The sequence below is a fragment of the Sceloporus occidentalis genome, unplaced genomic scaffold, assembly GCF_023333645.1.
Source record: "Sceloporus occidentalis isolate IW3139 unplaced genomic scaffold, rSceOcc1.0.p SCAF_62, whole genome shotgun sequence".
Taxonomy (NCBI): domain Eukaryota; kingdom Metazoa; phylum Chordata; class Lepidosauria; order Squamata; family Phrynosomatidae; genus Sceloporus; species Sceloporus occidentalis.
Window position 1 is genome coordinate 4,852,069 of NW_028317042.1, and position 12,992 is coordinate 4,865,060.

Below are 12,992 nucleotides of genomic sequence, written 5' to 3' on the forward strand. Positions count from 1 at the left end.
CCTTAGGTAACTCTGTGATGTAATTTATGAATTTACGAATTTATTTTTCAGTTCTACGGGCTTGATGTCATTGGTGGCAACGTTCCAAATCAAGTGTCGTCTCAAAAAGAAATCCAATCTTTGCTAAGAATGAATCAAACTTATAATGTAGCCAATGTTTAAAAATGCAGGGAAGATGTAATGTATGATTTTTTTTGCTATATTTGCAAAATTGTAACTTTCTTAACAAAAGTCACCTTACATGTATCAGACCATGAATATTCTACATATGTAATAATGACATCACTCAGGAAATCATCTTCCATATAAAAAAAGGAAATATGTCACTTCCTATTTCTAGGCCTGTTGCAACCTGTAGTCATCAATTGCTGTAAAAGATGCTTAATGATAACCCTTTTAGAATAAAAAAATATCCCCAGGATTTTCATGACAGCAGCACTTTCTCCTTTGTAGTGCTACCTAAAAGGTGAGTAGGCGGTTGGAAAAGGGTGGACAATGCACAAATGACATAAACTGAGCCACTGAATTAGCTCAATAGATAACCAGATTATTAGTCCTGCAATTTACTATTAAACACTATGAATTTTCACTTCAGAAAGCGATTTTAAGAGCTTCCTATTCCTAGACTTTCTAGAAATACATGGCTTTCTATTTCTAGGCCTTCTGCAACCTTTAGCCATGAATTGCTGTAAAACATACTTAACACATAATAATGATAACCTTATGGAATAAAACACATGCCCATAATTTTGATGATAGCAGCACTTCCTTTCTATTAAGAAGATTAATTATGTTAATTTAAAAGTGAGTAGGTGGTTGGCTAGGGAAAAAGGTGGGAAATGCACAGATGACGTAAGCCGATTCACTGGAGCAAAGTGAGAAAAAAAAATACTTAATTGACACACATTCCAAAACATATATAAGGTTAAAATGCATCTTGGCAGTTTTATATCCCCAACCAACCAATCACAAGACAATCACCCATTATGCATCTGTGCATTCCAGCTGAACTGAACCAATTACTTGTCTGTTTAACGCCACACGTACTTGAAATTGTAGAAAAACAAAAGCAAACATAGTGGTATAGTGGAGCAGGCTTACAAAAACTTTTTAAGAAAATATTTGTTTCACCACCTGACAAGTAAAAATTTTTTAAAAACTTGCTCATTTAGCCCTCCAGGAGAAACTGTATCCAGCATTTTAATCCAAACGACCTCACGCTATCACCAACATTCCATAAGGGTAGGACAGAATCGACCGCAATGCATTTCAAAGTGCTCAACTGGTGTTTAGCTACTAGCTTATCAGTCTGTCCCTCTCAATGAGCTGTGCGGATCGCTGAGCGGTGCCCTCTTCTACGGTCTCTAATGGTTCAATCAATTTACCAATGTATACATTCCTTATTGTGTCAACTCCAATAGGTTATTTGGGACCATGCCGTATGAAGCCTTGGAGACAGATTATATATATATTAGAGCAGTTTGGACTTTTGAATAACATAAGAAAATTACTTCATCATACCTCTTTTTCTATAGGTAAAAAAGCACAACAATCTATGCAAGGCAGCACACATTATTTATGAAACAAAATTTTGGCTTACAACATAACTACACATGATGAAGGTCCGACTATAGTAAACGCCCTCAAAGAAGTGTTGTCACTTCAACTACATATAACCTAAGACTTAATGTTTGGAAAAAATCTCTATTATGTTTTTCTACAACAACATATGGATTTCTAATAAGCCGAAGGATTGCCAAAGAGACATCTCTTATTATTCGAGAGCATGACAATAAAGATACATTAACCAAACCTGATCTCAGGACTATTGTACTTAATTTACTATATACAACACAAAGACGAACTGAAAGATTTTTTTCAAAGATGTATATACATATGTAAATAGGTTACATATTCTCTTCTCTAAAAACCTTTAAACTCTATTTCCACAAGACTATAGCAACTAAACCCCCAATCTTTTGCAATCCTTTTTATACATTTTCCTTCCACTAGAATTGCCCTAAAATCTAATAATCAAAAAGTTTCAATTAAACATACAAAAGTCATATTCTGATTTTGATATTGGATTATCAATATCACAAAAACTATACTTGAATAAACTGAACATTGTTGTCATCTAAAATATTAGATATGTTGATCTCTCACCTGCTTAGCACCATTTAACAAAGCAGTTTTAGGAAATGCTTCCACTTCATTGACCATATCTTTTGTGAAATTGTGCTCCTCCATAAAAGTAAAATCATTTTTTCCAACAGCAGGAGGAATATATGTTTCACCACTTGTTCCTTGATATTCAGGTGGAACCATCCTGACCTCCATATATTTTAAAGTACCATCGGAGTTCAAGTAAAGTGTTGGTTTATAGTGGTCAGTATTGTATTTGGGTTCTGATTTGGTTAAGAAACAAGCCCCACAGTCATTGCCATCATCACTCCTTTTAAAACATTTCACGAGCAAAATTATAAAAGTTACAAGTGAAACCAAACTGATAGCTACCAGTGAAATTATAAGATATAGAGTTAGATTGGCTGGTGTTGATTTAGAATTTGTGAAAAGGTCAGGGGATTTTGGATCTTCGTACATCACATTATCCACTATATTTATAACAATAATGACTGTAGCTGACAATGATGGTTCCCCATGATCACTGATGGATACAAGAAGTCTTTGCTCTGGATTATCAATATCCTGTAAACTTTGGGAAGTTCTGATTTCTCCTGTATATGCAGAGACTTGAAATAACATAGGGGTGGTAGCTTCAACAAGTTTGAAGACCAACCAGGCATTATGTCCAGAATCAAGATCAACTGCTGATACTTTTGTTACCATATATCCAATTGTTGCTGATCTTGGGACATTTTCTTGGAATGTCGAATGTTCTGGATATAGAATTTTAGGATAGTTATCATTGACATCCAAAACAAATATGACAACGGATACGTTTGAAAAAAGTGTTGGAAATCCTGAGTCTTCCACTTTGACAGTAATCTGCAACACTTGGATTTCTTCATAATCAAAAGAACGTTGCGAAAAAATATCTCCAGTTTTTGGATTTATGTAAACAAAAGAAGACACAGAAATTCCATTTGTTTGGCTTTCAGGTATGGAGTAGATCAGTTGCGAATTAACACTGTCATCGAGATCTGTTGCTGACAATGTGCATAACAAAGTACCAGGTTCACTATTTTCTTTTACGAGAGCACTGTAAAGAGGATGTTGAAATACTGGAGAGTTATCATTAACATCATCAATATCAATGTGTATTATGATTTGAGTTTGTAAAGGTGGAGAGCCCAGGTCAGTGGCAAGTAGGGTAATTACATATTTTGAGACCTTTTCTCTGTCTAAAAATCCATCAGTTATCAACGAGTATCTGTTACTGACAGATTTCAATTTAAAGGGAACGTTTGGAGATAATGCTAATTCTATTTCTCCATTCTTGTCTGTGTCCTTGTCTGTTACTACAAGAAAGCCGATAACAGTTCCTAGTGGTGCATTTTCAGGTATCGCATTTGTCACAGAAGTGAAGGTTATTTCTGGTGGGTTGTCATTCAAATCTTCTACTTCTACTTGGATTATACAGCGTCCTTCAAGTTCAGGAACACCCTTGTCTACAGCTCTCACAGATAATTCCCAGTAACGAGTATCTTCAAAATCCACAGTTCCTTTGGTATAAATGTCCCCTGTTTGCTTGTTAACAACAAACAACTCTTTCGCAGAATCTGAGGTATGGTCATCAAAAAAATATTCAATTTCAGCATTTGTACCCTCATCACTATCTGTAGCATTAAGTTTTATAAGAAGCGTTTGTAAAGGAGCATTCTCCATTAAACTGATTTTATAAATAGAATGATCAAATACCGGTGCATTGTCATTGATATCTAATACAATCACAGTTATCTGTGTGGAGCCTGACCTAGGCAGTTCCCCGCCATCTATTGCAAAAAGAGTGAGTTTATGTTCTCTTTTTTCTTCCCTGTCGAGAATTTTTTCCAGTACCAACTCAGGAATAAGAATCCCATCTTTCCGATTCTTAACAGATAAAGAAAATAATGAAGTTGAATCTAGTCTGTACTGGCTGACACAGTTTTTCCCAATATCTAAATCTTGCGCAATTTCTAAAGGGAATCTGACACCTGGAATTGTGACTAATTCTGTAATTTTTAAAATGCGATCATTGGTTGAAAAGGTTGGAGAATTATCGTTTATGTCCAAAATCTCAATCTCCACACTGAACAACTCCACAGGATTTTCAGTAATAACCTCAATTTGCACTAAACAGTTTATATTGGGTCCACATAAGCTATCTCTATCAATCCTTTCCTTTACTGTCAGAGCTCCATTTTCTTGATACACAGTAAAATATTTATTGATTTCAGGTCTCAAATAAAATCTGCGTCTAGCTGTGGCTAAAACAGCAATTCCTAGATCTTGTGCTAAATTCCCTACAATTGTCCCTGGCTTTGACTCTTCGACAATAGAATAACGAAGCTGTCCAGAGACCCAGCCCCAGTTACAAAGGTAAAAATAATACACTACTTGCCATTTCCATGCACTGTGTGAGCTTAGGATGTCCATCACTTAAATATTTTTCCTCTGATAACATATAAAAGTCCTTTCTATGTTCCCATGTAGCCTGATTATCCCTTCACCAAAAAAGCAAGTATCCAATAGAAATTAAAATAATCCATAGACATTTCAACAAAACCATGGCTTTTCTTTGTGTGTCTGTAGCATGATGGGAGGGAGATTCAACGAGCCAGGAGGAGGAGAACATTGTGCTGAACAGATCCACTGACGTTGCTAAAGAAATGATTGGATGACAGGCCCGCCCTCTCCTGGCCAATAATGTTAACTTCACATAGCTTTTTTTTTTTTTTTAGGAATAGAATAATTGCTTTAGTAAAAATACGTTTTGTTGCCAAATATTGATCAAGATTACATTGATTATAAAAAAACATACATATTAATTCAACTTATAAATGATTTTTTTTATGATGAATTTAGTTTCTCACATTTTGTCTCCTCCATCCTGGTCATCCAACCAGGTTTTAAACAGAGAAAAGTAGATCAATGTACAGGGCCGGCCCTACAATGGAGCCGACTGGGGCAATTGCCCCAGGCGGCACTTCAGAAGGGGCGGCACTTTGCCGCCCCAAGCGGTTTTTTTTTTTAAGCGGAGGAGAGAGAGAGAGGCACCGAGTGGTTTTCGCTTACCCGCTCGGCGCCCCTCTCTCTCTCCTCTGCGGCGAGTTTCCCTGTTCGGTCTCGGTGCCGGCTTGTAATGCAGAGCGCCGGAAGTGACGTGAATTTCCGGCGCTCAGCATTACAAGCCGGCACCGTGGCAGCACAGGGAGACTCGCCGCAGGACTGTTTAAGGGTAAGTACCGGTGGGGGGGGTAGATAATGCCGCCGCCCCCCCCCCGGCGTCGGCGGCATTTTAAACTTCGCCCCAGGCGGCGTTAAGTCTTCGGCCGGCCCTGTCAATGTATTTTACAGAATAGTTCAGGTCCCTGGTGAATATAATCTTAGCGTTTTAGAACTTTGTGCACTAATTATTTAAAACCAATTTCATAAATCTCATAAAATACAGTGCTGTATAAAGTAATGCAGGTTAACATTGAGAAAAAAATGGTTACATATGATTTTGTTCCACTAAACTTCCTTTACCTATATATCTAAAGGTTGTCATTGTTGTCAGTTATGTGATATTCTGGATGGGCTTCTCCTGCTCCTACACCAAATCAAGCTTATTCTTTATGACAATGCTAATGAAGTCAATTTCTCCAACACTTTCATGAGTCAGAATAGCGAGCTGGGTGACTGTGCCATCATCACCATTGTACTGTGCCATTATATTGTTTATCATGGGCAGTATTATAAGGAGTTGGGATGTCTGTCTTGTAGAATGGAGAAGGGAGTACATTGTAAGCTTGCGGGCAGTGCTCTCTCCACCTAATGTATTGGTTTGTCTTAGTCTGTCAATTCTCATCTTGTCATACCCTTGAATATATGTATTGTATTAAGCGATGCGTAAATAGTTGGTGCTATATAAATAAAAGATAATAATAATAATAATAATAATAATAATAATAACACACACAAATCACCAATATGTGGCTGCTTGAAAAACATGCAAAATAAATGGTGGGAGTTACCCTTAAACATATATATCTATATCTAGAGAGAGAGAGATAGATAGAATAGACATACAGACAGACAGATATCATTTCTATATAAATATATGTGTATATGATAATGTATTGAACAGTTCTTTGAATTTTACCATAATTACATATAAGTAACTGTTAGAGAAACCATTGTGGTGCTTGTTAATGGGCTAGCCATATACACAGAATTTTTAAAAGGCTACATGTCAACCAAATAATAATGTTGTCTTTAATGAAGTTAAACAATGCTGAATTGTCTTCTGTTGGAATGCATGTGACATACACTTCATGGATATTTAAAAATGTAATGAATGAGGCGTCCAGAAGAACTCCTTCATATATATTTTTAGCACTCGTTTGTTGTTTATTGCCTATACTGATTCTTCCCAGATCTAACTGACGCTCTTGCTGTTAACTACACAAATCATGTGATGAAGCACTGCAAGAAGTAGGTACCGAATTTCAAGAAATACTATAGAAAAAAATGATCAGCAAATTATCATCATTTCTATTGTAAAAGGTGTCTAGGGAAACCAAAGTGATGGCCACCAAAGAAATAATAAGGTACAGGGTTAAATCTTGTGTTGAAGAACTTTTATCGTGACCTGGATAGATCCTGACTGAGGTATGTCTCCTTGTCAAGGGCCTAGATTTATTTTACTACCAGTTGAGCTATCAGTATTCCATCATGCCAATTTATAACAGACATTGAAAAGTATAGGTTTCAATGTAATTTATATTGACTAATGCTATTTTTGCCTACATCTGCATCCCGTTCAATTTGTAATAAAAATTAGTACCATTGTTAGTAGCTCTGTAACTAACCTGATTAGTGTTGGGAAAAATGCAGGAATTATTATTCACATCTAAAATCTCAATATCCAACCTAAACAGTATCAATAGCTTTTCAGTTACTACCTCCGAATGCATCAGACCTTTAAAGCTAGATCCACAAAGGCTTTCTCTATATATATCTTCTCATTTACAGTCAAATCCCCAGTTTACCAATTAGCAGCCAACAGAAGACTAGCTCCTTCAGATCCGAGAATCAGTCTATGTTAAGATTTAATCCAATATCGCGGGCTATGTTTCCTACCAATGTGCAAGGCTCTTACTCTTCAAGAACAGAATAATGAAGCTGAGCAGACACCCAGTTCCAGCTATATAGGAAAAAAGAAATACACTACTTTCCATTTCCATGCCTTTGGGAAGCTCTGGAAGTTCATATCTCATATACTTTTTTTTCTGAAGATAATATAAGATAGGTCTCTGCATAATCACATAAATCTGTAGTAACATAGTAACATAGTAACATAGTTCATAAGGTTGAAAAAAGACCAAAGTCCATCAAGTTCAACCTATATACATATTGTGTCCCTACTGTGTTGATCCAGAGGAAGGCAAAAAACCCTTATGAAGCAGATGCCAATTGCCCCATACCAGGGGGAAAATTCCTTCCCGACTCCAAATATGGCAATCAGAATAAATCCCTGGATCAACGTTCTGTCCCTATTAATCTAATATCCATAACTTGTAATATTATTGCTTTCAAGAAACACGTCCAGGCTCCTTTTGAACTCTTTTATTGAGTTTACCATCACCACTTCCTCTGGCAGAGAGTTCCATAATCTCACCGCTCTTACTGTAAAGAACCCCCGTCTGTGCTGGTGTAGAAACCTTCTTTCCTCCAGCCGTAGAGGATGTCCCCTTGTTATAGATACAGTCCTGGGTATAAATAGGTCCTGGGAGTGATCTCTGTAGTGTCCCCTTATATATTTATACATAGTTATTAAGTCCCCCCTAAGCCGTCTTTTTTCCAAACTAAATAACCCCAATTCTGATAATCTTTCTGGGTACTGTAGTCCTCCCATTCCCCTTATTACTCTGGTTGCCCGTCTTTGAACCCTCTCCAGCTCCACTATATCTTTCTTGTACACTGGTGCCCAGTACTGTACACAGTATTCCATGTGTGGTCTGACTAGTGACTTGTACAGGGGTAGAATTATTTCCTTGTCGTGGGCATCTATGCCCCTTTTGATGCACCCCATGATTTTATTTGCCTTAGCAGCAGCTGCCTGACACTGGTCGCTACAGGTAAATTTACTGTTAACTAAAACTCCTAAGTCCTTTTCCATGTCAGTCGTCCCCAGTGTTTTCCCATTTAATACATATTCCCAGCCTGGATTTTTCTTCCCCATGTGCATAACCTTACATTTATCTGTGTTGAACCTCATCTGCCACATCCCAGCCCAAGCCTCCAACCTATGCAGATCCATTTGTAATCGTGCGCTGTCCTCTATTGTGTTAACCACGTTACAGAGCTTAGTATCGTCTGCAAAGATTGATACTTTACTATGCAATCCCTCTACAAGGTCATTAATAAATATATTAAAAAGAATAGGACCCAAAACTGACCCCTGTGGTACCCCACTAGCAACAGTCACCCACTCAGAGTATGTACCATTAATAACCACCCTCTGTTTCCTATCACTGAGCCAGTTACTTACCCACATACACACATTCTCCCCCAGCCCAAGCATTCTCATTTTATGTACGAGCCTTTTATGTGGCACCGTATCAAATGCTTTGGAAAAATCAAGATATACGACATCCAGCGATTCACCCCGATCCAGTCTTGAGCTCACCTCCTCATAAAAGCTGATCAGGTTAGTTTGACAGGACCGATCCCTTGTAAACCCATGCTGATATGGAGTCATACACTTATTTTCATTGAGATACTCCAAAATAGCATCTCTTAGGAAACCCTCAAACAGTTTACACACAACAGAAGTTAAACTAACAGGCCTATAATTCCCCGGGTCACTTTTTGTCCCCTTTTTGAATATTGGCACAACATTTGCTATGCGCCAGTCCTGGGGAACAGACCCTGTCACTATAGAGTCCTTGAATATTAGAAATAGGGGTCTGTCTATTACATTACTTAACTCCCTTAGAACGCGGGGGTGAATGCCATCTGGACCTGGTCTGAAATAAAATCCTTGTACCCCTTTCAAAACATACATTTCATGTACCCCAGAATTTTGATCAGAAGAAAGATGGGAGGGTGATTCATTGAGCCTGGGGGAGGAGAAACAAGTGATGGCATGAACAGATCCATTTGTGCAGCTAATGAAATGATTGGACGATAGGTTTGCCCTCTGCTGGCCAATAGTGTAAACTTAATTTCAGAAATACATACTACCTACTTTACAATTTAAACATAAATCCAAAATGTGTTTCTTATCTAGTTTAAAACTAGAACCATAGAACTTTGGAGGATAGAAAAATACAATTACATTTTGCATGTTGCTGACCCTGTTAACTTCTAAATCTGAATTATTATTATAAACTTTGAAGAGATCATTTTAATTTCTAACTTATGTCAGTTGTGATATTTCAAAATAAACACACTTAAAGACAGGCATGCATGGGCAAATGCAAAATTAAAGGTCTCATGAAAATTTTTGAGATCTCAAATTTAAATTGTGTGAGAATTTTAAATTTCCAAATGATTCCTATTCAAATTAGTGTACCTATCTATTTTATAGATTAATTGGTAAAATTAAAATCAGAAAAATGTCACATATATGGTTTCTATTATTTCAGAAACGTGCGAGAAATTCAGTTTGTGAATCACAAAATAAATTTTTCCAATGCAATAAAAGAAATTATCAACCACATTTCTGTAAAATACTCCCAAAACAATAATATTAAAATAATAAAAAAGTAATTTGGGAAAAATAATGGAAAGAACAGCCTGGGTCATGTAGAGGCCAAGGACTGCATGATGAGGAGGGTGAACGCATTCCTTGCGATTGGGTAGTGGGTATAGAGGGGTGGGTCCAGGGTTCTGGGGGAGGCCCCTCACTCTTATCCCCAGTGTAGGGGAGATAGGTGGTGGGTTCCCCCTGTGGGTGGTGTCCCTGGGGGTGCCTGATAGACAACTTTGTGGTTTGGAATGCCAGTATGTTTTAACAAGGATTAAAGGAGACAACTACATCTAGAGCAGCCACCCCCTTCCTCTTATGTTGGTTGCAGGTTATATTATGCCAATCAAGGCATGTTTTGTCAATGCTGTCGTCCTGACTGGGTGGTTTTAATTTATTAGGGTATTATTTGTAATTGTATTAATAAACACTTCAGCCTTTTTAACTAACCTTGCCTCTGGGGTCTTTATTGAATGGGAGCAATCAACTTAGTTACTCTACATCAAGCCAAATGCAATCTTAAAATGTTACAAAATTTAAGTAAAATTACGCAAAACCAAAACCAAAAGTTGTGTTATGCCACCTCACCTGGTTAGGCTCCATGACTACATCAATCAGCTGAGGCATATCGTGGGGTATTGTTGAATTAAAGCCTGATTTGTCTGTTGAAGGGAAACAAGCTGGATAACATTGCCCCTGTGGTCCCGGGGGAGCCATTCTGACCTCCATGTATTTTAAAGTCCCGTCGGTGTTTAAATAAAGTGTTGGCTGATATTGATCGCCGTAGTTTTTAGAGTATGATTTGTTTGCAAAACAAGACCCACAACTATTATCATAATATCCATTTTTAACACATTTTACAATTAATATAATGAAGGTAATGAGTGAAACCAAACTAATTGCTACCAAGGAAATGATCAGATATAACGTTAGGTCAGTTGATGGTATAGAATTTGTAAGAAAATCCTGAGAATTGTGATTTTCTTTTAAAATATTGTCAAAAAGATGTATAAGTACTGTAACTGTAGATGACAAAGGAGGATCTCCATGATCCCTGACTGTAATAACAAGATGCTGTTCAGTGTTATCTGTTTCTTGAATAGCTCTAACTGTTCTGATTTCTCCTGTGTATTCAGAAATCTGGAACAAACCAGCACTAGTACTCTCAAATAGACTGTAGGCGAGCCAGGCATTGTGACCAGAATCCAGATCTACTGCAGTGGCTTTTGTTACCAAATAACCAGCAGATGCAGATATTGGGATCTTCTCTTGAGCAATGGATTCTCCAGAACTCTCTGGGTATAGAACAGTGGGGTAATTATCATTTGTATCCAGAATGAAAATAAAAACTGAAACATTAGATAATAAACACGGAGATCCAAAATCTTCCACTCTTGCAGTGATTTGTAGAACCTGGAATTGTTCATAGTCAAAGGAACGTTGGGCATAAATATTCCCATTGTCAGGATTGATGTAAACAAAAGAAGAGACAGAAGAACCATCTATTTTGCTCTCAACGATAGAGTATTTCAGCTTTGCATTGTCCCCCTCATCTGGGTCAGATGCTGACACCGTACATAATAAGCTGCCAGGTTCATTATTCTCTCTTATGAAGGCTTTGTAAACAGATTGCAGGAATACAGGAGAATTATCATTCACATCAGAAACATAGATTGTAACTATAGTCTGATTATGTAAAGGAGGAGACCCAAGATCAGAGGCAATAACTTGAATAGAATAGTGTGAGACTTTCTCTCTGTCCAGGTATCCACTGGTAACTAAAGAATACCGGTTGTTAATTGATTGGAGTTTAAAGGGCACATTTGGTACAATTTCTAGCTCGATTTCTCCATTTTTACCTGAATCTTTATCTGTCACTGTAATAAATCCAACCAGTGATCCTATCGCTGCATTTTCAGGCATTTCATTTGTCTTGGAGGTAAAGGCAATTTCTGGAGAATTATCATTTGCATCTTGTACTATAATCTGTACAAGACACCTTCCTTCAAGTTCAGGGACACCTTTATCTCTGGCTCGCACAGACAATTCATAAAATTGTGATTCTTCAAAATCTACAACTCCCTTAACGAATATTTCACCTGTTTGTGGATTTAAATCAAAAATCTCTGTTGCTGTATCCAAAATATGCTGGTAGAACAAATACTCAATCTCACCATTGGAGCCTTCATCCGGATCTGTGGCATTAAGTTTTATCACAATAGCATTTAAAGGAGAGTTTTCTATTAAATTTACTTTATAAATTAACTGATCAAACACTGGTGCATTGTCATTTATATCTACAACTACTACTGTGATCTGAGTTGTTCCAGATCTTCTTTGTTCTCCTCCATCTAAAGCAGTAAGAATAAGTTTATGCTCTTCTATTTCTTCCCTATCTAGATTTTTTTCTAAAATCAGTTCAGGAATGAGAGTTCCATCCCTACGATTTGTTAAAGACAAAGAAAAATAGGGATTTGGATTCAGTTGGTACTCACTAACACTGTTGATACCCACATCGGCGTCCTTTGCAATTCCTAAAGGAAACTGAGTACCAGGACTTGCAAATACCTCTGTTATTCTTATTAATTGTTCTGCGCCCAAAAAAGTAGGTGAGTTATCATTTATATCTAAAATTTCTATTTCAAGACTAAAAAGCTCCAATGGGTTTTCAGCATGAAGCTCTAAATGCAACAAACAATTTGAGCTGGACCCACAAAGGCTTTCTCTATCAAGCCTTTCTTTCACAGTCAAATCTCCATTTTGCTTGTTCACAGAAAAATATCTGCTTCTTCCTTCGGATTCCAAGCTTAGTTTCCGTTTATTAATATATTCCAGATTTAGTCCTATATTTTGAACCACATTCCCTACCAATGTCCCTGGCTTTGACTCTTCAACAACTGAATAACGAAGCTGTCCAGTGACCAAGCCCCAGCTACAAAGCAGAAAGGAACATACTACTTGCCATTTCCAAGCCTTTGGGTAGGTCTGAAGGTCCATATCTTAAATCCTTGTCTTTGATATATTGTGCAACAAACATCACATTATAATCCCATGAGTCTGTAAATTTTATGTATACTGTATATCCTTAGAGTAA

The 12,992-nt window shown here is 37.2% G+C and overlaps 2 pseudogenes; both read right to left on the minus strand.

Annotated features, from left to right (window-relative positions):
* Positions 1-2,145: 2,145 nt before the first annotated feature.
* Positions 2,146-4,599, minus strand: LOC149287340 (protocadherin gamma-C5 pseudogene; annotated as a pseudogene).
* Positions 4,600-10,444: 5,845 nt separating this feature from the next.
* LOC149287341 (protocadherin gamma-C5 pseudogene) lies at positions 10,445-12,895 on the minus strand (annotated as a pseudogene).
* Positions 12,896-12,992: the final 97 nt, after the last annotated feature.